At 42.4% G+C, this 25,618-nt stretch overlaps 1 protein-coding gene across 2 annotated transcripts in view; it reads right to left on the reverse strand.

Annotated features, from left to right (window-relative positions):
* The window catches only part of ME1 (malic enzyme 1), a 353,342-nt gene that overhangs the window by 225,843 nt on the left and 101,881 nt on the right, over positions 1–25,618 (reverse strand). The gene's annotated exons all lie outside the window — the stretch shown is intronic.

Genomic DNA, 25,618 nt, shown 5'->3' on the forward strand with positions numbered 1-25,618 from the left:
AAAACATGATAATGACATAATAGTTCGTAAATGTACGTATGAGCGACCATATAGCAGCCTCACAAACATCCAATATCGAGACCTCATCGAGGAACACTCTTGACGTTGCTTGTGCTCTTCTAGAATGAGCTAGCACCCACACAGGAGGCACAGCTGAAGCTATTTCATATGCAGTCTTGATACAGGATGTTATCCAGTTAGATACTGTCTGTGAAGAGACCACATGCCCCTTCATTCAATATGCATTAGGGCTGTCAAGTGATTAAAAAAGTTAATCGCAATTAAATGTGCTGTTAAACAACAATAGAATGCCGTTTATTTAAATATTTTTGGATGTTTTCTACATATTGTGACGTGGCAAGGCCAGATGGCTTTAGGAAAGTAGTGAGAAACAGGTATGTTACCCCAGACTAAACAAATCCCTGTTACCATGGTAACCAAATGGCAGTTGCTCCAGGTTAATCAAGACACCTGAGGCCAATTAAGATCCTTCTAGAAAGCAGTGGAGACAGGTAGGTTGATTGGGACACCTGAAGCCAATCAAGGGCTGGCTGGAACTAGTTAAAAGCCTCCCAGATAGTCAGTTAGGTGTATGTCAGGAGCTGCAGGAGGAAGCTGTGCTGCACTGCTGGAGAAACTAAGCAGCACAAACAATATCAGGCACAAGGAAAGAGGCCCTGAGATAAGGGTGAAGTAGATGTTGAGGAAGTGTGGGCTGCTGTGGAGAAATGGCCCAGGGAATTGTACTCGTCTTGTTTCCAAAGAGTCAGCTACCAATAGCTGCTACAATTAGGGTCCCTGGGCTGGAGCCCGGAGTAGAGGGTGGGCCTGGGCTCCCCCCTTCCCCATTAATCACTGAGACTGGGAGACAACAGAGACTGTGCGAGGGAAAGTAGCTTCTCCTCACCTCCCTTCCTGGCTTATGATGAAAATGGCTCAGTAGGCTGTAACCTTCACCTCTCGAGAGAAAAGGGCTACTTCGAGGGTCACAGTGAGCCTCTGAGACTAGTCTACCAGTAAGCACGGGACCCACTGAGACAAGGTCAGAGCTTTGTCACGATATATTGATTTCAATTTCAACACAGAATATAAAATGAACATTGCTCACTTTATAATTTATTTTATTACAAATATTTGCACAGTAAAAAACAAAAATAGTATTTTTCAATTCACCTTTTACAAGTACTCTTTATCATGAAAGTTAAACTTAGAAATGTAGAATTATGTACAAAAAATAACTGCATTCAAAAATAAAACAATGTAAAACCTCAGAGTATACAAGTTCACCAGTCCTTGTTTAGGCAATCACTTAGACAAACAAGTTTGTTTATATTTGCAGGAGACAGTGCTGCCTGCTTCTTGTTGATAATAGCACCTGGAGGTGAGAACTGGCATTTACGTGGCACTGTTGTAGCTGTTAATCACAATTTTTTTTTAATTAATCACGAGTTAATTGCGATTAATTGAATACCCTAATTTGCATATGACACAAACAGGTGAGGTGAAGCACAAAACAGTTTAGTCCTGTCCAGATAGAAGGCTGGACATCACCTGACATCTAATGTATAGAGATAATGCTCCTCTGGAGATGACCGCAGCTTAGGAAAGAACATAGGTAAATATATCACCTGATTCAAATGAAACTGAAAAACCACTTTAGACAAAAAATTGATGTTGTCACTTTGACTATGAGGAACGAAGTCTTCTGAACAAAAGCAGAAAGGGACAAAATGCCAGGGGCTCAAATGGAGGTCCCATTAAAGCCACTACTTATGGTCCCACAGAGGAACCCACTCTCAGACAAGAGTATGGAAATGTAGAAGTCCTCTTAAGAATCCTGCTACCATAGCACTGGAAAGGACTGATCTTACCTGAATAGGGGGATGAAACACTGATATTGCCTCCAGATGTACTCTCAATATTAATGACTACGCCATTCTGGCAGAAGGATTTCAACTGTTGATAGGACCTGCTGAAGAGTTGCCAAACACCATACTTCCTCCCCATTTACCCACGAAGCAGCCATACTGTGAGATGCAGGGAGCTGAGCATGGGATGTAAAGTGCATTCGTGATTCTGTGTGAGTAGGTTGGGATAGAGAGGATGGGGTATGGGAGGCTGAACTGACAGCACAAGAAGGTTGGAGAACCAGCACTTGTCATGTCAGGGCAATGAGAATGCACTTGGCCCAATCCTCCTTCAGCTTGAGGATGACCTGTGAGATGATCAGGATTGGTGGAAATGTATACTGAAGAGCCACCTGCCAGCTGAGATGGAAAACGTCAGACAGACAGTGAGTCTGGCATAAGGCCCCCTTGAGAGCAGAACTGATGACATTCCCTGTTATTCCTCGTAGCAAACAGGTCAAATGTTGAAATGCCCCAAGCTGCAAAGATGACCCAGAGGACACTGGTCTTCGGAGACCACTTCCAACTCGGGGAAAAATTCCTGCTGACATGGTCCATGAGATGGTTCTGGACTCCGGGGAAATGGTCAGCCATCGGAGTGATACTCTCTTCACCAAAAAAAACTTCAAAAACAGACTCCAACAAGAGACTGCTGAATTGGAATTAATTTGCAAATTGGACATTAAATTAGGCTTGAATAAAGACTGAGAGTGGATGGGTCATTACACAAAGTAAAACTATTTCTCCAGGTTTATTTTTCCCCCCTACAGTTCCTCACACTTTCTTGTCAACTGCTGGAAATGGGTCATTTTGATTGCCACTACGTTTTTTTTTCTCTCCTGCTGGTAATAGCTCACCTTAACTGATCACTCTCGTTATAGTGTGCATGGTAACACCCATTGTTTCATATTCTGTGTCTGTCTGTCTGTCTTCTTACTGTATTTTCCACTGCACGCATCCGATGAAGTGGGTTTTAGCCCATAAAAGCTTATGCTCAAATAAATGTGTTAGTCTGTAAGGTGCCACATGTATTCCTGTTCTCTTCAATGCAGAACTGCTGCAACCTGTTTACCTCTTGGCAGAATCCTGAAGCATGCTCCCCCTTGCCTGTTCACATAACATATTGTGGTGGTATTGTCAGTAAGTATGTGATCCACTGAGCCCTGATATTGTCCAGAAAAGTCTGACATGGATTGCAGATGGCCCAAAGCTCCAGCACATTGCTATGCAGTGAGGATGCCTGCTTCAAGCACAGACCTTGAACTTCAGTGACTCCAGATGTGCTCCCTAGCCTAACAGGGAGAGGTCAGTGACAACACACATGATTGGTAAAAAGGGCCAGATGAAGGAAACACCCTGGCAAACATTTTCCGGAAGCATCCACCACGGCAAGGAGTCTAGTATCAGTGGTAGGAGACAGAAAAATTGGCCCAAGAGTCACAGAGTAAACTATCTTGAGCCACATTTGAATGGGATGAAGACAAAACTTGCAAACTATACCACCTGTGTGCAAGTAGACATGTGGCCCAAGAGGTCTCAGGCACATCCAAACTGTCTTGGAAGGCTGAGATTGTAGACAGAGTCAAAAGTGGCAAATTGCTCGAAAACTATCAGTCGGCAAAAATGCTCTCCAACTTGTAGAGTCTATTAGGACCCCAATTAACTCAATATTCTGAGTGGGAACCAAAGTTTACTTTCTGGTGTTTAAGATGAGACCCTGACAGTTGAACAAGTGAAGTGTAGTGTTGACATGGGAAAGGACTTCTTCTCTGGACCTGCCCTTCAGTAACCAGTCGTCCAGGCACAGGAACTTGTAGATTCCTTTCCTCCTGAAGTTACTTACTGTAACTGTAGTTCTTCAAGATGTGATGCAGACATGTATTCCAAGAAGGTGTGTGCCCACGCCAGAGCCGGAGACTTTTGCCTAGCAGTACCTGTAGAGAGATGGCACTTGCACCTGGTGTCTGTGGTCCCTTTCCTGGATACATGAGGATGGTGTGTAGGTCATGGAATACACATCTGCATCACATCTCAAAGAATCACAGTTACAGAAAGTGACTGTTTCTTCTGCAAGCAAATGCAGACAGGTTTTCCAAGCAGGTAACTAGCAAGCAGTACCCCCATCCAGAGGCAGGGTTTGGAGTCTATTTGAATGAAAATCAAATGACCACTTTCCCAACTTTAGCATCCGCTCTGAAAGAATCAGTGATCACGTACTGGTCCATTAACATATGGATGGAAGATGATGTGTCTGCCCTACAACTGTCCAATATGGAAATGTCATTGAGGAATGCCACTGTCATTGCCTGTGCTCTTGTCAAATGTGCCCATATGTGCTGAGAAGGTATATCTCAGATGCAGTCTTGATACAAGACGTTACCCATCTAGAGATGGTCTGCATAGAGACTGCGTGTCCCTTCATGTGGTCCACATATGATACAAACAAGCAAGATAAAGCAAGGAACTGTTCAGTCCTATTCTGATAAAAGACTAGACAGCCTCTAACAGCTGGAGGCATTGCTCCTCTGGGGAGGAATGTGGCTTGGGAAAAAATACAGGCAAATGCAGCACCTGGTTCAAATTAAACTGAGAGACCATCTTGGATACAAACTTTGGCTGTGGCCGGAGTGTAATCTTGTCCCTGGAGAGCTGCATGTAAGAAAGCCCAACCATAAGGGCCTGCAGCTCACCCACCCTCATGGCTACCAAGAATATAGTTCTCTGGAGACAGGAAGCAAGGGGCTCAAACAGAAGTCCCATTAAAGCTGCTAAAATTGTGTTCAGATCCCACAAGTGGACAGGCTCTTGCACTAGAGGATGCAGGTGAAAAAGTTCTTTCAGAAATCTCATCACTATGACATTGGAGAAAATTGATTTCCCTTGGGTAGGTGGATGAAATGCTGATATTACTGTCAAGTGTACTGTTAGAGAACTGAGTGCTAAGCCAGATTCCTGAAAGTGTAGCAAGTACTCTAAGATGTCCTGGATGGAAGTCTCCACTGGAAGGCCCCTGCGAGCTAAGGACCATGTGGAAAACCTCTTTCACTTTGCCAAGTAAGCCATTCTAATGGAAAGTTTCCTACTGTTAAGTAGGACCTGTTGGACAGCCTCCAAGCAAAACACTTCCTCCTTGTTCAGCCACATAGTAGCCAGGCTGTAAGGTGCAGGGAGCTGATCGCTGGATGCAGGGAACAGTCACCATCATGTGTGAGCAGGTTGGGAAGGCGAGGAAGCGGCATAGGAGGCTGAACTGACAGTGTGAGGAGGTCCGAGAACCATCACTGGTCTCAGCCACACTAGGCAATCAGGATGAGCCTGGCTCAGTCCGCCTGGATCTTGGAGATGACCTGAGTAATGACTGGGATAGGAGGGAAGGCATAGAGTAGAGCTGACTGCCAGCTGCAGTGGAAAGTGTCGGAAACTGAGCCTGGACTGAACCCCTCCCGAGAGCAGAATAGGTGACATTTCCTGTTTTCCCTAGTTGCAAAGAGGTCAAGTAGAGATACTCCACATTGCAAAAACCATCTGGGTCTTTAGGGTCCATTCACGGCTCAGGGAGAAAAACCTGCTGAGGTGATCCACAAGGTGATTACGGACCCCTGGTAAGTGGACAGCTATTGGGGCAACATCTCTTGATGCAGAACTGCCAAAGGTTGAATTGCCTTCAGTGAACCAGAGTGGACTCCTCTTTATTTGTTCACATAGTACATTGTGGTGGTATTGTCTGTGAGTATGGGAACCACTGAAAGCTTGACAGAGTCCCAGAAAGGACAACATGAGTTGTGGATGCCCCAAAGCTCCAGCATGTTGATGTGAAGCAAGGTCTCCTATTCTGACCATAGACCCTGCACCCTCAATGAGTCCAGATGCATCCCCCAAAAACCTAGAAGGGGCATGTTGGTAACAGCTGACTTGGTCAGAGAGGGCTGGGTGAAAGGAACCAACCGGCTCAGAAACACATGGACTGTCATGGATGGCTGTGATTGCAGAGACAGCTGTCGAATTGCCCGGAAGCAATTTATCTCTTCCCCAGAAATTATTGATGTCTCTGCTTCTCTTCCTACTCAGAAAAGATAATGGTGTCTCACTTTGACTTTCTACCTCTAGGATCACTGGTATTTTTATTTCTCTTCCCTCACCTATACTAAGCGCCACCCATTTCTATCCCCAAAGAAAGTCGATGGTGTCTCTGTTTCCTAAAATCGGCAGAGAAATGGAAAAAGAGAAAGATGGTCCATTCTATTATCATTCTCTCACTGCAGAAGTGAACGAGGGTTGATGTCACTGCAATGGATCTGCTGACTACTCACTTCTCCTGTGTGCTCCAGGGCCACTCTTCGTTAGACAGCAGAAAGAGCTGGGAAATGTGGACAAGGAAGGGAAAGGGAGCAGCAGTCACTGGCTTGCCTTCTAACTGATCAGTTCCCAGCCTAACCGGCACCCTGGGGAGCCCTCCTACAGGACACATGAGCTGCCCAGTTCCCTGGCTATTGGACACATAGCTGTTCTGTGAAAAATTCTGACTTATTTTGATGTTGTTCTATTAGGGGTGATTTTTTGTGTGCGCAAAATCTTGGAATTTTTCACAGAATGGAAATCCCATTCCAGGTCAGCTCTACTTTAAACAACAGTATCAGAGAAGGAGACACAAATGGGACTTCATTTACGTAAACCGATGTTTCCTGGTGCTTAAAACAGAGGACTGGGAGTGAAGAGGCAGGATCCTAATCTCAACTCTACTACTAATTTGCCATATGCTACTGATGTTGGACAAGACGTCTCAAATTCTCTATCTGTGAAATGGAGATATCTAACTTTTGTAACCTGCATTGAGATTCTTGTGTTACTTAAATGATCAGCATTATTTTATAGGCACACATGATGGAAAAGCACTAAAGCAAAAGACATTCATTTTATGAGCGTAAAATGATGACATGCTTTGATTACAAGCCAATAGCACAGACCTTCCAAATCACAGAGAAGAACTGCTGCTAGACTCAAGATGTTCCCAAAGTGCCATTCACCCACTATTTTGGCTAAATTTATGCATATAGCTAATATTCTCGGATCAAAAGAATTTATGATTAGTGGTATTAAGAGAGGATCGTAGATGTAATGTAATACATGTATAATGATTTAGAATAAATTTAAAGATGAAAGACCAAATTCAACACACTGAAAGTGGAAAGAGTTCAAAGGGAATTGAATTACTTGCACCAGCGTTGAATTTGGTCCAAAAAACTACATAAACTATATCAATATATAGAAATTGATAATTGTTGAAACTGTTCGCTCCCCTTTCATTAGAAAAATATATAGTATTTTGCTGTGGATTTCAGGAAAAGAAAAGAAGAGGGGCTACAATGAACTATAGCGGTTAAATTCTGCCTCTATTGAAGTCAACAGCAAAAGTCCCTTTGACTTCACTGGGGCCAGGATTTTTCCTGTGGAATTTAACTGTTGGTTACATTTCCTTTCCTGCAATATAAAAATTATCTTGCCCTCTATGTCAATCCTATCAGATCACAGAATTATAGAAAGCAATATACAAAAAAAAAAAGGAGGGGGACACTTGTTTTTCAAATGAAAAATGAAAACTTCTAGTAATAAATGGGTTTCAACCTCTGTAATTAAGTAAAAAGTAGCTGGGGGACATAACCAACTGTATAACCATAACCTATTTTGAGGCACATATATATAACTACATACAACACAACATTAATTATTTACTTTACATAAATTCTTTTACTAATACATCACAAATTCATTGGAATTAGACAAGAAACCAGTTTTTGTTATTATCTCATTTCACAATAAAATAGGGAGATCCTATCTTTTCTTCTCATTATCCATAATATTAATACAAATTATGGAAATTAAATTGTGACGCATCTGGAGAGTATAGGTCAACCGTCTGGAAAATTCCTGTTTGCTTATCTTCAGGGGAAAATCTTTTGGTTTCAATTTTTAGCACTGACGCAGCCAATTCAAAAGTCTAATTCAGTAGTATAGTAAGACGAAGAAAACCATGCTTTAAGGATGTTAACATTAATTATTATAAAGTACATAGGAATACCATAATGCCATTAAAGCCATGAAGCTTAACTGAATGTGAAATCCTGGCCCCACTTAAGTAAATGAGAGTTTTGCCATTGATTTCAGAGGGGCCAGAATTTCACGCACATTGTAGAAAATAATGAGTGCAGAATACAAGCCAATTTATTGGGAAAAAATCCAATGTCTATGAATACCATGAGTAGTTTACATTTCTTCTGGTTTTATCTTCCATCATACATGTGGATCATTTATTCTTATTGGTTCTATTTTAAATACAAAACAAATCACATGACCAGAGCAGGAAATTTGGTCCATTCAGAGTATTTTAGATGCTACTTCGCTACTAAAGAAATGTTTTATTTAGATATTCAGGTTCTATATAGGTCTTTCATTTTGTCAACAGAGGGGCACTGCTGTCTGTGTGCTTTCAGTAAATACAGTATAATATAAAAACTGAAAGAGGAAAAAAATCCCCAAAACAGTGGTTTTTCATTTCGCCTACAGCTGTGGATGAGTTTTTAGTTCTAGGATTTGTACAATGCAATTCAATGAGATTTCTGTGGCTTCCCCTGTTCCAGGGACTCTAGATATGTGAAAGTCACCAGCACCAGAAATTGCTCATTTTTGGTTACCTATCTTTCTCTTTTTTTCTTTTCCATTTAACATTATAGATGCTAATTTGTTGTTTTATTTAATACTCTCACCACCAGCTGCTCTTAGAGGATGGGAAAAAATACAATACACAAGTTGTGCAATCCAGTTTTAAAACTGAAGTTGTAAATAGTAGTACTATGCAATGGTACTTTGGGTTTGGAACCCTCTCTGTATGTCATACCATGTACATGAAAAATATGAGGATATAGTTTCTATAACTTTCTTTCTTCAAATTTTAATGTTTTAGAAAAAAGGAATCTTTGGCGTTAAATAGGGAAAATGACCACTGAACTACCAAATCTCTCTTTTGTAATTGTGGATAAGTAGATATTTCAAACGAAAATTATCTGCTTGAGGAAACCAAGCCAACTCAGTCCACATCAGCAGTGTGGCAATTGTTTTACATATCCCCTAAAAGGAGAATGCAGGTCAAGGCATTAAAATTCTTTAAGGCCATCTGTTTGTCTAGTGAAATATTTCATGATGTTTAAATAGCCATTCTTAGTTCCACTTCCTAATATTTGTTATATATTTGTAACATATATGGTTATTTGTTATAACCTGCTTGTTCATCTGTTCTACCTATTTAAAAGTTAATATTAAAATAGTAGTCCTATATATTGCCGTTTGTGCATCCTGCGCATTACTTTACCTTAGCCAAGCCTTGAATCATGGCCCTCCTGAACAGACAGGAAATAGCTTTGTTTTGCCAAGCAAGCTGAAACAGAGCTTTTCCTTGGCTCAGTAGAAACTAAACTGAGCTTGTTTCAGCTAAACTTCCTATTGGCATATCTTATAGAAGGCAGAACTTGACCTAAACTCATATAAGACAAAAATGTAATCAACTATCTAAAAATTACTGTAACAAAAATCAGGACAATTACGCCAATGTTAAGAAAAGAGAGCAATAAGAAGGTTGAAATGTCAGCATTAAATACTTGTTAGGGAGACAGAATGTGGGTAGTGGAGATGAAGATGAGGAAGAACCACTACCAAAGGGAATCTCTAATTCTATAGTATTTTCTCCCCTAAAATTTTCTACTACTGCTAATACAAGATCAAAGAAGTTAATTTACTTGCCAAGACTTCAATTCTGCCAACAATTATTCACATGAGTAACTTCCCATCTTAGTACTGGAGTTCAGTGGGACTACTCATGTGAATAAAATTACTCGTGTGTTTAAATGTTCAGAAAACTGAGGCTTAAATATGCCATTTTTGAGTGTTTTAGCAGGAAAATCAATTAAAGAGGGTGCAAAATAAACACTAGAACATCCCTGTCAAAATTATATCTGCACCAGCCCCCAATATACCCATGGCTAAATTCACACCTTCAACAATACATCAATAGGAGCTGTGTCCACTTATGCTAAGACAGAACCTTGTCCCCAGAGACTACCAGATTGACACATTAATTGTGCACATCCAGTAAGTGTTAAATTGGAGCATGTTAAACTATTTTGACATTTACGCTTCTTCTGATGGATATACATAATACAGTGGTAAAATACTGCAAGTCTTGTAATTACCATTACTGCATTTTGTTGGTTCTTTTCCTTATAACTCAGTTTCCCTCTTGTGGCTGAAGAGGACTAGTCTTTTTTTATCTTTCTCCCACAGCATATTCTTAGCAGCTCCATGCTATTTAGCCTTCTGGACTGCTTGGACCACCAGGGAACCATCAGTTGGGTGTTGAAAAAAATACTGAAATCCCTTTGCAGGAGCTTATTTCCTACCTGCCCTCCTAGAGATGGGTGGAATAGAGGCTAGAGTATGCCAGAACCATAACAGGCTCCAGAAGGCCCTCATTAATGGGAATTACTATTCTGTCCTGTGTTGAAGCATGGAGAATGTCCAGCAGTTTATATTGTTTCTCTTGACTAACCTCAGGAGAAATATTTAGAATCTCAGCAATCCTCTTGAGAAGATCCTGAAAAATCTGAATTTATCCTCGGAGGCTGTAGAAGGTGGATTTCATCATGGAAAGATGAAAAGGCTCCTTGAGGCACTGATAACTCCTGGGCTAGAGGAGGTAGATCATCCTCACTGACGTACTCCTCCTCCCATACCAGAGAAGATTGGAGGAGTGGTGGAGCTGGAGCATGCTTTAGTAGTTTTCTCAGATAAAGTGTTCTCATGAAAAATAGTGAAAGTGAATCCTTCCCTTTCTTTCCATATTCACTGGGAAACTCCTCTTTTGGCTCTCCATCAGTATCCCATGGGGTCACCTGGGATAGATTGAGGTCTGGAAGGAGGGAGATTTCCCAGTGTATTCAGGAGAGAAAGAGGAGTAGGAATAAGTTTTCTACAGATGAGGACCAATCCTGTCAGGAGAACGGTGCCTACATAATGTAGGCTGATCTGGGGCCAAGGTGAACAGCCAATTCAGAATGGAATCACTTAACTCAACAGATCCCAAAGTTGCCCTTAGGCTCTGAGGCAACAGGGAGAGTCATCAGGCTATGTGCCCTAGAAGAGGACTTCTCCTCTGCCAGAGGAGAAGATTTCAGTCTCTTAATTGGGACTGGAGAGGAGAATCTGCTCCTGGAGTCATGACCTGAGTGATGCTCCTCTACAGCCTTCTCTCAGATGGAACTGATCCGGTTGCTAAATTAGAACGATAAGTGGAAACCATGATGGAGGTGGAGATGGTACCACAGGTAGCCAGTGCCAGCAATGGGTGTGATTAGTCTTTTCCATGCTACTCAGAGATCATGGGCTGCGACTGCATGGATTTCACCATCAAAAACAATTTTCATCTTGTCTCTCTGTTCTAAAGCGTCCTTTTGGAAAAGGAACAGCATACAGAGTAACAATCTGGAATATGCCCTTATCCCAGACAGATGAGACATTCGAGCTGTCTTTCGTTAATGGACATGATGAAATCGCATAACAGACAAATCTTGAAGCCAGGAGATTTGGTGTCTGCCATTAGGAAGGAAAATCCGACTGAATAGGAGGGTGTCTCCTTCTTGATCCTGTTCGTCTTTCTTTTTTTTTTTTTTTTGGTGCCAAGGAGAACAAGGAAAAACAAATAATATGAAGAAAAGAAATGAAGACATAAAAGAATACACAAGCGAAGAAAGGCTATGTCTCACTAAGACACAGATGGTGTTATGTCTCACACTCCAGGGAATAAAAAGGAACTGGGTGGTGGTTGTAGCTACCCCATGCCGTAGTCCCTCAGCTACAGTAGCTGCAAAGATATAGGGTGTGCAGGCCCAGACAGAACAAATACTGCTGTTCAAAAGAATCCTACCCCATGCACATAAATGTGCATGCACACCAACAGTGGATTCTGTGTAGACAATCTCTCAAAGATCATATCCTCTCTCATATCCTTTTTGCTATGCTAGGCAAGCTGAGCTGTTTTTGTCGCCGCATAAAATAGACCCTCCATTTTTCTGATCATCCTAGTAGCCCTTTTCTGTACCTGTTCCAGTTGGCATCAATCTTCTTTGAACATGGGTGGCCAGAATTCTATACAGTATTCCAAATGACGTCTTACCAGTGCCTTGTACAAAGGCATAAATACTTCACTGTCTTTAAAGGAAATACCTTGCCTTGTACATCCTAGGATTCCATTTGTCTTTTTCACAGCTGCATAAAAAATCCATAAATATAATTCATAAAAATTGCTCACTGTCACTCCGAGTGCTTGGAAAATACTTTGTTTGGATTCTCTAAAGAAACTATGTTGAGCATATGTCACTACTAAGAACTCCTTGTTTCCTTTTCTTCCATCTCTTTGCTGTTGTAAATATAAAATAGCCCTTTTAACTAAATAAAGAAACAAGCTGACAATTAAATAAAAGGATAAAAACAGAGAACAAAGATTCTAATGATATTATATATAAATAGCTCTTTGAAATTAAAACAGCTTCAGGTGTTGATGCTGTATATGAAGAAAGGACCTAGAAATTTTTTGATAGTTTGGTGTAAAGTGGTACTGCCTAGTTTAAAAAAAAAAAACCAAAACATTTTGACACTAAAAACAGAAGGAAGGATGGAAAGGAAAATTTATAGCTCATTTCTGCAAGGGGCTGAATGCCCTGAACTCCCACGAAAGTCAGGAGGAGCTGAAAGTGTTCTGCACATCACAGAAAGTGCTCAGTAGTGAATTCATAGAATGTCAGTGTTGGAAGGGACCTCACAAGGTGATCTAGTCCAACCTCTGCCCAAAGCAGGACTAATCCCCAGACAGATTTTTGCCCCAGATCCCTAAATGGCCCCCTCAAAGATTGAGCTCATAACCCTGGCTTTAGAAGGCCAATGCTCAAACCACTGAGCTATCCTAAAGCATGGTGAGAAAACTAATTTTTTATATTGTTCTTGTATTGCTTATTTAGCCAGTTTAATGAGAGATTAATTTACATAAAGTTACCACTGCCAATTTCATATGAAAGAACATTCCTTTACATTTCCCAGACTATGAATAGTGTGTTACTGCGAAAATTAACACTTGAGTTCCAAGATTAAAACAAATGTGGTAGCTGTTGGTCCAGCATGGACAAAGTTATTACATACTACATTAATATCAAACTTGGTTATGATAGATAAACCCCAAACACTGTATTCAATTATTTCCATGTACTGATTCTATTCCGTGGTATGGAGAAACAATGAAATTCAGAACAATTTGCAACTTTGTTTGTACATATATTGCAATTAGAAACCATATTTGAATATTTTCTTTTGAAAAACAAAACTTTAGAAAGACACAGAGACCCAAAATTTAGATACTGGAAAAAACCAGCTAAAACCAATAAAAATGTTTCCATAAACTATTTTTATCCTCCAAAAGGAACAGGTTTTTTAAATTAATAAAGATTCTCTTGCAGTGTTTATAACCCCACTTAGTATTGCATTAAGGAATGAGAACCTGAAAGTTTAGAGTAAGAAACTCACTGTATGTTTTTACTTTACAAGTGCAAACATGCAAAAGATTCTATATGCCAGAAATAATGAAAAGTAAAATTCAAATTTTTAAAAAGATTTGCACGTGTTCCTAACTTTAAGCATGTGAGTAGTTCCACTGACTTCATTTAAATGTACTCACAAGCTTCAGGTTCAACACATGCATAAGTCTTTGCATAACCAGGGCTTTACATGCTATTCTAGATTCCTACTTTCCAGAGGGGTCTTTAACACAGATCCTTATGCCAGCACAAAAGTCAATGGAACTTTGAAGGCGCACTAGTGGGGCCTGTTGCAGCCCTTTTTAGTTCCATACAATAAGAAAAATATAATCGTTAACATGACAGTGTCCTTTTAATAAACCCCTTTAATATAAAAAGGCGTTTGGGTATGCAGGATTGAACCCTAATGTGGTGCCTTTTTATAAAACAGAGGAAAAAAAACTAGAACAGGGACATATTTTAAATGTATATCATTGTTAATTTTTATGCTGGCTACAGTACATGGTATGTTTTTATAATAGGGGGCTGAAATAAATTAGAATAAATCAGTGATTTGCTGACTTAGAGAACTGTCAAAAATCTTCCACGGAAATTTCAGAAAAAAAATATTGGATGGAATCCTAAGGTAACATTTGCAAACACAATATATGTGAAATTTATCTGGCCCACTGTCAAAAATTAATATAATCCATTAGGAAAAACTACATTCTTATACTTTTCTTCCTTTTCAAATAAATTATCTCATGGATTTATATAAAATTTTAATTTCATAAAGTGAGAACCAACATTTTAGCACAAATTATATCAGCTATATCACAAAAAAAATAATATTGTCACAATCTTTATTGTATATAAACACACATTTATATCTAGATGCAACAAAACAAGATAAGGAGTCAATGTTAAATGAGAAAAACAGTTTTAGTAATTTTTGCTAACTTAAGGTGCTACTGAATACCCTCAATTTCTATTGCCCTCAAGAGGACTGCTTCTAGAAGGTGCTTAGCATCTTGAAAACACAAAAATAATTTTTTCAAAAATATCCAAGTGACTTAGGAACTTAGGCCCCATTTTCAAAAGAGAGATTTAAGCACGTAGTAAATTAAGTCCTACTGAAAGTCAGCAGGACTTAAGTCACTTCTGAGACAAGGGGTCTTATACAGTATTTGCAAAATTCACTCCAGGTGTTCTAGGAGATGTGACTATACATCATATTTATTTATTTATTTATTTACTTACAATTTATATTGCAGTGGCACCTAAAAGTCTCATTCATGGACCAGGACTCCATTTTGTGCTTGGCACTATACATGCAAATTAATATACATTTACATTTCTACTTCAAGAGGCAAACTGGCTATAAAAATATGTAATAACCTACACAAATGCACTCCAATATTGTCAAATTAAACATAGGAATATAGTACTAGAAAGGACCTCCTGGGTTTTCAAGTCCAATCCCCTACTATTCCAGACAACCCCATCATATAATCCTGTTCATACGTTTATCAAGCTCCATTTTAAGTTAGGCTCTTCGCCCTCATTATTCCTATTGGGAGGCTGTTCCAGAACCTTGCTCCTCCGCTGGTGAGAACCCTCTTCTAATTTCATGGGCTGCTTATACCCAGTTGCAATTGTGTCAACCCACCTGACAGACCAAGTACCAGCTAATGCCAAGACCCAGGGCCTCACTGAACACTGATAAATGCATAGCTGAAAATCAGTCTGGTTTACTGGTGGGTTAGAATATTTTAAATCGATATTAGTGTTATAAGAATGTGTTTAATGTTAAGACTTTATGGAATGCTTGTTGGATCCTGCATGTATTAATCCTACTTATAATATCTGCATCCCATGGTATAAAGCTATATTGAGTGTTTGGATTGTAAACCTCTAACTGTGCAAGTCACCAAATGAGAAAAGCATTACGGTAAAGTGCTCATCCTGCACACAAGATGGCCTACTGAAGGTAAACAAGGCACTGTGTAACATCAAAGGACAGAAACCTTGTTGACTGCATTCCTAACTACCTCCATGAAGGGGAAACCTATTCATGAACTCATCCCATCAATTCAGATTCTGGGTTGAGGGAGGATAAAAATCCTTGACAAGGAAAAAACAGGGTCTTTATGCTGCCTGGACACTGAGGGGCAAAGCTTCCTAAATATAAGCAAGAGATCTCAGTGCTGTTTTGCATGGGTAAGCCCTAAAGGACATACAGAAATGCTTATTACAGAAGCTTATATTACCTTTTTATATCTAAGACTGTAACTCATTTGTGCCTATATTTCCTATTTTAACTTTATAAATAACTTATTTCTTTTCTTAGTTAATAAATTTTTAGTTAGTTTATTATAGGATTGATTACAGGCATTGTCTTGGGTTAGAAATCTGAATACATTTGACCTGGGGAAAGTGACTTGTTCTTTGAGATTGGGAGTAACCTGAATATTAATGTGATTTTTGGTGTAAAGTGACTATCTACCACATAGTCCAGCTTGCCTGGTCGGATAGACTGCAATGCCCAAGGGGACTGTCTGTAACTCCATGGTAAGACTGTTATAGTGCTTTAGGAGTTCACACTTGTTACTGGGTTGGTAAAATCTAATTATAGAACATAGAGCTAGTTTGGGATTTCCACCCTGCTTTTTGACAGTCTGCCTTGAAGCTGGCACTCACAGTAGTGAGCCACTCCAGACAGCACAACACCAACACTGCCCTTTAAGTTAAATAGCTTTTCTACTTCCCTGGTGTTTACCCCTCCGATGTATTTATAAAGAGCAATTATATCCCCTCTCAGCCTTCGTTTTGCTAAGTAAAACAAGCCAAGCTCCTTTAGTCTCTGCTTGTAAGGTAAGCTGTCCATTCCTGCATCATCCTAGTAGTCCTGTTTGGCACATGTTCCAGTTTGAACCCACCCTCCTTGAATATGGATGAATCAGAATAGCACTCGGTATTCCAGAAGAGGTTTTACCAGTACAGCTGGCCAAAACTCAGTGGTTTCGGTTAGCCAGAAGATGATGAGATATTTCTGAATTTGCTGTTATTCCAATTTGGAACAAAAGCAAATTTACAGAAATTTCTTAGTGAACCAGAGATCCTCAAAAATGTTTTCTCAAAAACTGAAATATGGTGATCCTGAAATATGCGAAGTTGACATTCTTGTCTGTTTCACAGCTGCAATTCAGGCCAGGAGACTATCAATTTCACATAGCTGCTCTACCAGCAGGAAGCCTGCCAGCAAGAGAAGCCCAGGCTCCTGCCAGGGCTCTCAGGTTGCTAGGCTCCCCTCTGAGCTGCGACTCTTGGAGCTTGCTCCAGGGCTCTTTCATGGAACTGGGAGTCTGGAAGTGCTGAAAAACTTATGGGGCAGCCTTGCCTTGTAATGTGTCCCAGGCTGAGGCCCTCAGGGCTTCCACACTCATAGGCCAGCTAGCTCTCCGGGCTGTCCACTTGGAAGTAGGTAAGAACCTTAGAAGCCCTGAAAAGCCTCCTCAAGCAGGGAGCTCAGCTTCCCTGAGAGCTCCAGAACCAGTGGTGCTCTATGCATTGGTAGGCACCTTGCAGCAGAGCAGGGAGACTAACAGCCCCAAGAGACGCAGTTTCAGCTGCCATTTTGGGCCTGGCAAGCTCCATGCAGGGTTCCTGTATTTTGGCAAAAGTTAAGTTGAATCTGCAGTAGATTTGGCAATGCACTTCACTTGAGCAAATCAACAATTTCTGATTTCCAACAGTTCTATTTACTTGTGCCTTGTACAATGGCATCAATACTTCCCTATTTCTACTCACCTGATACATACTAGGATTTCATTTGCTGTAACCACAGCCATATCACACTGAGAACTCAGTCATACACCAGTGATAAACTAGATCTTACTTTCCTTCCAAGCTTACTACTATATAATAAAAAGACAACTTTAAATTCCTATTCCAACAAATACTGAAACCTGTGCGTTATAAATACTTTTTGACTCAGATAAGAATCATGATTCTTCTTATGAGCAGAATGGTTCAAAGTAAACAAATGTCTGCATTTTCAGAAGCAAACACACCCGGGCTGCATATGTGTGACTCAGTGTGTATATAGGTTGGGATAAAAAGTCCCCAAAGGCAGATACTATTGCCTAAGACTGATAGGAAAAAAAAACAAACCCTTTTTACCTGAATCTGTGTAGATATGGATATATTCAGTCTGTAAAGTTGAACGAAGGTATGAGGCAACACATCTGTCTTTTGGAGTGAAATACTGTCTTAGTGGAGTAAACTTCAATTCTAAATGGAGATGGCCTTCTTCTGGCTCTGTAGGCTATACTAATGCTTTATATCAGCCAAACGGAAACTATTTGCTTGGATGGAGCCCTAAATGGAACAAGAGAGGGAAGGATAGCTCAGTGGTTTGAGCACTGGCCTGCTAAACCAGGTGTCATTAACAGATAGTTAAGGGTTAATGTCTCTTTTGCCTGTAAAGGGTTAACAAGCTCAGTGACCCTGGCTGACATCTGACCAGAGAACCAATCAGGAGACAAGTTACTTTCAAATCTTGGTGGAGGGAAGCCTTTGTTTGTGTTTTTTGTTTGTGCTTTGTTCTCTCTTGGGGCTAAGAGAGGCCAGACATGCATGCAGGTTCCTCCAATCTTTCTGAAACAGTCTTCCATGTTCAAAATAGTAAGTATTAGCTAGAGAAGGCAGATTAGGCATTTGTTTGTTTTCTTTATTGCAAATGTGTATTTTGCTGGAAGGATTTTAACTCTGTTTGCTGTAACTTGTATACTTAGGCTGGGAGGGGAAATCCCTCTGGTCTAGGTGAAGCTGAAAGACCCTGTAATGTTTTTCCATCTTGAGTTTACAGAGATATTTTTACTTTTTTCTTTCTTTAATTAAAAAAGTTTTCTTTTTAAGAACTTGATTGATTTTTTATTCTTGTGTAAGACCAGGAATTGGTGGGGGAGAGAAGGGAGGGGAAGGTTAATTTCTCTCTGTGTTAGGATCAGTGTCTCTCTCTCAGGTAGAGTCTGGGAGGGGGAAATAAGTGGGAGTGAAGGTGAATTTCCTCTCTGTTTTAAGATTCAAGGAGTTTGAATCACAGTGATCCCCCAGTGGAACCAGGGAGGGGAGAATCTGGGAGGAAGAAAGGAAAGGGGAATGGTTTATTTCCCTTTGTTTTAAGACCCAGGGAGTTTGGGTCTTGAGTTCCCCAGGGAAGGTTTTGGGGGACAAGGAGTGTACCCAAACACTATATTTTGGGTTGGTGGCAGCGTGGTGAGATCTAAGCTAGGAATTAAGCTTAGAAGGGAACAAGCAGGTCCCCACTTCTGGACGCTAAAGTTAAAAGTGGGAAAGGAGACCCTGACATGGTGTGCAGCATTGGGATCAGACTCCAAAAGCCAGTGAGTTAAAAGCAAAAGAAAGTAGGATTTTTCTTCTCTCCTTTCAAACTGCTTGGATGCAGCTGAAGAAGATTGAGGGTTTAAAAAGCAAAGCCTGTGAGCAGGCTAGAGGAGATTGTTTTAAAAGCCAAAGTCTGCAAGTTTTTTTTTCCTCTCTCCCTTCTGAGTACTCTGAAGGCAGAGGCCTTAAGTTTAACAAGGGTCTTTTGTTAAACAAAACAGACTCCAGCTGTAAACAGCAGACAACCAGCAAAAGACATTTGCAATTGAATGGTTTTTGTTTCTTTCTAACTCCCCGGGCAAAGCTAGCTAGGAAGTGTTAGAGGGACTCTGTAGCCAAGCAGCCCTGAGCTGCAGCATTTCAGGCACTGAACAGCAGAGGGGGCAACCAGCCTAAGAAAGCAGGTACAATGACTTCTAAGGAATGGGCAAGATTGGATGCAGAGAAACACATATAAGAAGCAGACCACAAGCGAGACATGGAAAGAAAACAAAAAGAAATAGAAATAAAAGAAAAGGAGATGAAAATAAAAGATAGAACTGAGAGAAAATGAGGTGGAGATAAGAGAAAGAGAAGAACACGCCAAAGAGGCGGCCCACAAATGAGAGATGGAAAAGAAACAAAAAGAGAGTGAACAGAGGGAAAAAGAGAGAAAACATGAACTGGAATTAGTACAGGCTAAGCAGAATGACACAGCCAACCCTAACAACCCTTCTCCAGTTATTGTTCCACATCTCAAGAAATTTCCCACCTACAAGGCAGGTGATGACACTGAGGCCTTCTTGGAAAATTTGTGAAGAAACTGCCATGGGTACAGCATCTCTGAAGACCAGTACATGATAGCGCTGAGGCCACAGCTCAGTGGACCCCTAGCAGAGGTGGCAGCTGAAATGTCTAAGGAATACATGAACGATTATAAACTTTTTCAAACCAAGGCCAGAATCAGAATGGGGCTAACACCTGAGCATGCCCGTTGGCAGTTCAGAGCCCTAAGGTGGAAACCAGATATGTCATTCACCCGACACGCCTACCACATTGGAAAGAATTATGATGCCTGGATATCAGGAGCCAATGTTAAATCTCTAGACGAGATGCACCTCCTAATACAATTGGAGCAGTTCTTAGAGGGTGTTCCTGAAGAAATAGAAAGGTACATCCTCGATGGGAAGCCCAAAACTGTAACCGAGGCGGGGGAGATTGGAGCCAGATGGGTGGAAGTGGCAGAAAAGAAAAAAAACTACTGTCAAGGGGAGCGAATACCACAGGGGGCACACTGACAATAAACCCTATACATGAGGGCAACCCAGGACCCCACTTACAACCCAAGGAAAGCCCCAGACTCCCTATTCTCCCACCTCACCAGTCTCCAGTAACCCACCTCGGCCCAGTGACCAGTCAGCTGGGCGATGCTTTAAATGTAATGAACTGGGACATATAAAGGCCAACTGCCCAAAGAACCCCAACTGAGTGCAGTTCATTACACCACCATCACACCAAAGATCCCCAGGCCTAGATGCCTCTCAACTACCTTCGGAGCAAAGGGAAATTTTGAGAGTGGGAGGAAAGAAGGCTATTGCGTGGAGAGACACGGGGGCACAAGTGTCAGCTATCCACCAATCCTTAGTGGACCCCAAATTCATCAACCCAAAGGCCTAAGTGACAATTTACCCCTTCATGTCAAAAGCTGTAGACTTGCCTACAGCTGAACTGCCTGTCCAGTACAAAGGCTAGTCAGGAATGTGGACTTTTGCAGTCTATGATAATTATCCCATCCCATACTACTGGGGGAAGACTTGGCCAACCAGGTAAAGCGGGCCAAGAGGGTGGGAATGGTTACATGCAGCCAAGCCAGGCAACCTTCCAGACCCATCCCTGTTCCTGAACCGTCCACCAGGGCCCTGTCTGTGTTACCAGAGACCCAGACAGAGGTGGTGGACCCGGATCCCCTGCCAACAATGGCAACAGCCACAGTGCCTCCAGTCCGAGACCCGGAACTGGAAAAGCAACCAGCACTAGAACCGTTGCCAGCACTGACCCCAGGGCTTACAAACCCATCTTCAACCCCAACGCCAGAGGGCGCCAGCGGGCCTGAACTGGCAGAAGCAGCAAACCACCATACCCAAGAGGCTCAGCCAGAGCCTGAAATACCACCTGGTGCACCAGCAGAGAGCAGATCACCAGCAATGAAAACAACCCCCTCACCTACATCGCTTCCTGAAGGACCAAGCCCAAGTCCACAGTCTAAGGAGGAACTGGTGTCTCCAGCCTCAAGGAAACAGTTCCAGACTGAGCAGGAAGCAGATGACAGCCTTCAGAAAGCTTGGGCGGCGGCACAGAGCACCCCACCGCCTCTCAGCTCTTCTAACCGATCCCAGTTTATTGTAAAACAAGGATTTTTGTACAAGGAGACTCTTTCTGGTGGACACCGGGAAGAATGGCATCCGCAAAAACAGTTGGTGGTTCCAACTAAGTACCGGGGGAAGCTCTTAAGCTTAGCCCATGATCATCCCAGTGGCCATGCTGGGGTGAACAGAACCAAAGACAGGTTGGGAAAGTCCTTCCACTGGGAGGGGATGGGCAAGGACGTTGCCAAGTACGTCCGGTCTTGTAAGGTGTGCCAAAGAGTGGGAAAGCCCCAAGACCAGGTCAAGGCCCTCTCCAGCCACTCCCCATAATTGAGGTCCCATTTCAGCAAGTAGCTGTGGATATTCTGGGTCCTTTCCCAAAAAAGATCCCCAAAGGAAAGCAGTACATACTGACTTTCGTGGACTTTGCAACCGGTGGCCGGAAGCAGTAGCTCTAAGCAACACCAGGGCTAAAACAATGTGCCAGGCCCTAACAGACATTTTTGCCAGAGTAGGTTGGCCCTCCGACATCCTTACAGATTCAGGAACTAATTTCCTGGCAGGGACCATGAAAAATCTGTGGGAAGCTCATGGGGTGAACCACTTGGTTGCCACCCCATAACACCGTCAAACCAATGGCCTGGTGGAGAGGTTTAATGGAACTTTGGGGGCCATGATACATCAATTCGTCAATGAACACTCCAATGATTGGGACTTAGTGTTACAGCAGTTGCTTTTTGCCTACAGGGCTGTACCACATCCCAGTTTAGGGTTTTCACCGTTTGAACTTGTGTATAGCCACGAGGTTAAGGGGCCATTACAGTTGGTGAAGCAGCAATGGGAGGGTTTTCGCCTTCTCCAGGCACTAACATTCTAGACTTTGTAAGCAACCTACAAAGCACCCTCCGACACTCTTTAGCCCTTGCTAAAGAAAACCTAAAGGATGCTCAGAAAGAGAAAAAGGCCTGGTATGATAGACATACCAGAGAGCGTTCCTTCAAGGTAGGAGACCAGGTTATGGTCTTCAAGGTGCAGCAGGCTCATAAGATGGAAGCGTCATGGGAAGGGCCATTCACGGTCCAAGAGCGCCTGGGAGCTGTTAACTACCTTATAGCATTTCCCAATTCCTCCCTAAAGCATACCATATTAATTCTCTCAAGCCCTTTTATTCCAGAGACTTACAGGTTTGTCAGTTTACAGCCCAGGGACGAGATGACGCTGAGTGGCGTGAAGGTGTCTACTACGAAGGAAAAAGTGACGGTGGCGTGGAAGAGGTGAACCTCTCCACAACCTTGGAACGTCTGCAGCGGCAACAGATCAAGGAGCTCAGCCACCCCAGGACGAACTGAACGGGCATACCACTCCAATGACACAGGTAATGCTCACCCAATTAGAACCCCACCCTACCGGGTGTCTCCTCATGCCCAAGCTGCTATAGAACGGGAGATCCAAAACATGCTACAGATGGGTATAATACGCTCATCCACCAGTGCACGGGCATCTGCAGTGGTTCTGGTACCCAAACCAGATGGGGAAATACGCTTTTGCGTGGACTACCGTAAGCTAAATGCGGTAACTTGTCCAGACAACTATCCAGTGCCACGCACCAATGAGCTATTGGAGAAGTTGGGACGTACCCAGTTCATCTCTACAATAGACTTAACCAAGGGTACTGGCAAGTACCGCTAGATGAACCTGCCAAGGAAAAGTCAGCATTCATCACCCATGCAGGGGTGTATGAATTTAATGTGCTTCCTTTCAGGCTGCAAAATGCACCCGCCACCTTCCAACGACTTGTAGATGGTATCCTAGCAGGATTGGGAGAATATGCAGTTGCCTACCTCGATGATGTGGCCATTTGTTCTGATTCATGGCCCGAACACCTAGAAAAAGTCTTTGAGCGCATCAGGCAGGCAGGACTAACTGTTAAGGCCAAAAAGTGTCAAATAGGCCAAAACAGGGTGACTTACCTGGGACACCAGGTGGGTCGAGGAACCATAAACACCCTACAGGCCAAGGTGGATGCTATCCAAGTGGCCTGTCCCAAGGTCAAAGAAACAGGTCCAATACTTCTTAGGCTTGGCCGGGTATTACAGGCGATTTGGACCACACTACAGCCAAATCGCTGCCCCACTGACCGACCTGACCAAAAAGACCCAGCCGAATACAGTTAAGTGGACTGATGAGTGTCAGAAGGCCTTTACCCAGCTTAAGGCAACGCTCATGTCTGACCCTGTGCTAAGGGTCCCGGACTTTGACAAACCATTCCTAGTAACCACAGATGTGTCTGAGCATGATGTAGGAGCAATTCTAATGCAGGAAGGACAGGATCACAACTTCCATTCTGTCATGTTTCTCAGCAAGAAACTGTCTGAGAGGGAAAGCCACTGGTTCATCCGTGAAAAGGAATGCTACACCATTGTGTACGCCCTGGAAAAGCTACGCCCATACATTTGGGGATGGCGTTTCCAGCTACAAACAGACCATGCTGCGCTAAAGTGGCTTCATACTGCCAAGGGGAACAACAAAAAACTGCTTCGATGGAGTTTAGCTCTCCAAGATTTTGATTTTGAAATTCAACACATTTCAGGAGCTTCTAACAAAGAAGCTGATGCACTCTCCCGTGAAAGTTTCCCAGAATCAACTGGTTAAGAATTGTCCTTGCAATGTAGAAAGTCTTGTAGTTTACATACTTAGTAGTATATGTAAAGGTGCATGTGTGTATTAATCTGTTTATTCTAAAGTTCTAGGAAGAAATCACCGCCAGTGTGGTTCCCCACTGTCTGCGAATTGGGGGGCGTGTCATAAACAGATAGTTAAGGGTTAATGTCTCTTTTGCCTGTAAAGGGTTAACAAGCTCAGTGACCCTGGCTGACATCTGACCAGAGAACCAATCAGGCGATAAGTTACTTTCAAATCTTGGTGGAGGGAAGCCTTTGTGTTTTTTGTTTGTGCTTTGCTCTCTCTTGGGGCTAAGAGAGGCCAGACATGCATGCAGGTTCCTCCAATCTTTCTGAAACAGTCTTCCATGTTCAAAATAGTAAGATTAGGCATTTGTTTGTTTTCTTTATTGCAAATGTGTATTTTGCTGGAAGGATTTTAACTCTGTTTGCTGTAACTTGTATACTTAGGCTGGGAGGGGAAATCCCTCTGGTCTAGGTGAAGCTGAAAGACCCTGTAATGTTTTTCCATCTTGAGTTTACAGAGATTATTTTTACTTTTTTCTTTCTTTAATTAAAAAAGTTTTCTTTTTAAGAATCTGATTGATTTTTTTATTCTTGTGTAAGACCAGGAATTGGTGGGGGAGAGAAGGGAGGGGAAGGTTAATTTCTCTCTGTGTTAGGATCAGTGTCTCTCTCTCAGGTAGAGTCTGGGAGGGGGAAATAAGCGGGAGTGAAGGTGAATTTCCTCTCTGTTTTAAGATTCAAGGAGTTTGAATCATAGTGATCTCCCAGTGGAACCAGGGAGGGGAGAATCTGGGAGGAAGAAAGGAGAGGGGAATGGTTTATTTCCCTTTGTTTTAAGACCCAGGGAGTTTGGGTCTTGAGTTCCCCAGGGAAGGTTTTGCGGGACAAGGAGTATACCCAAACACTATATTTTGGGTTGGTGGCAGCGTGGTGAGATCTAAGCTAGGAATTAAGCTTAGAAGGGAACAAGCGGGTCCCCACTTCTGGACGCTAAAGTTCAAAGTGGGAAAGGAGACCCTGACACCAAGGTTGTGAGCTCAATCCTTGAGGGGGCCATTTAGGGAACTGGGGTAAAGATCTGTCTGGGGATTGGTCCTGCTTTGAGCAAGGGATTGGACTAGCTCCTGAGGTCTCTTCCAACCCTGATAGTCTATGATTCTATGAAATAAGTAGTGAGATTTCCTTAATTTTAAGGCAGGGGTCAGAAACCTATGGCATGCGTGCCAAAGGCAGCACATGCGCTGATTTTCAGTGGCACTCTGCTGCCAGTCTGGGGTTCCAGCCGCCAGCCCCACTCAACCCGCCGCTGGCCTGGGATGCCAGCCCGGAGCTCTGCTCCTGACCTCGGCTGCCTCAGCGCTCTGCAGCCTCCCCCAGCTGTGGCCCACTGGCCCCAGCCTGGGGCAGTGAGGGGTGCAGACAGGGGCAAGTGGGGGTGCAGCTCAGCACCTCTACCTCAGAAATTGTTCCAGCACCACTGAGATATTTTTAAGTTCTGATTTGCTGCTTATATCAGGCCACGTGGAACAGCGCACTGCGTGCCCATCATCATTTTCCCCCCTACTGTGAGTTGAGGGGTACATTTGAGAAAATGTCATCTCCTAAGAAAGCAAAGTTAGATGTCCATTCATTTCAGCCTTCTTGGCAGGCCTAGCTCCAGG

Source organism: Gopherus evgoodei, chromosome 3 (assembly GCF_007399415.2).
Source record: "Gopherus evgoodei ecotype Sinaloan lineage chromosome 3, rGopEvg1_v1.p, whole genome shotgun sequence".
In the NCBI taxonomy this organism is placed as follows: domain Eukaryota; kingdom Metazoa; phylum Chordata; order Testudines; family Testudinidae; genus Gopherus; species Gopherus evgoodei.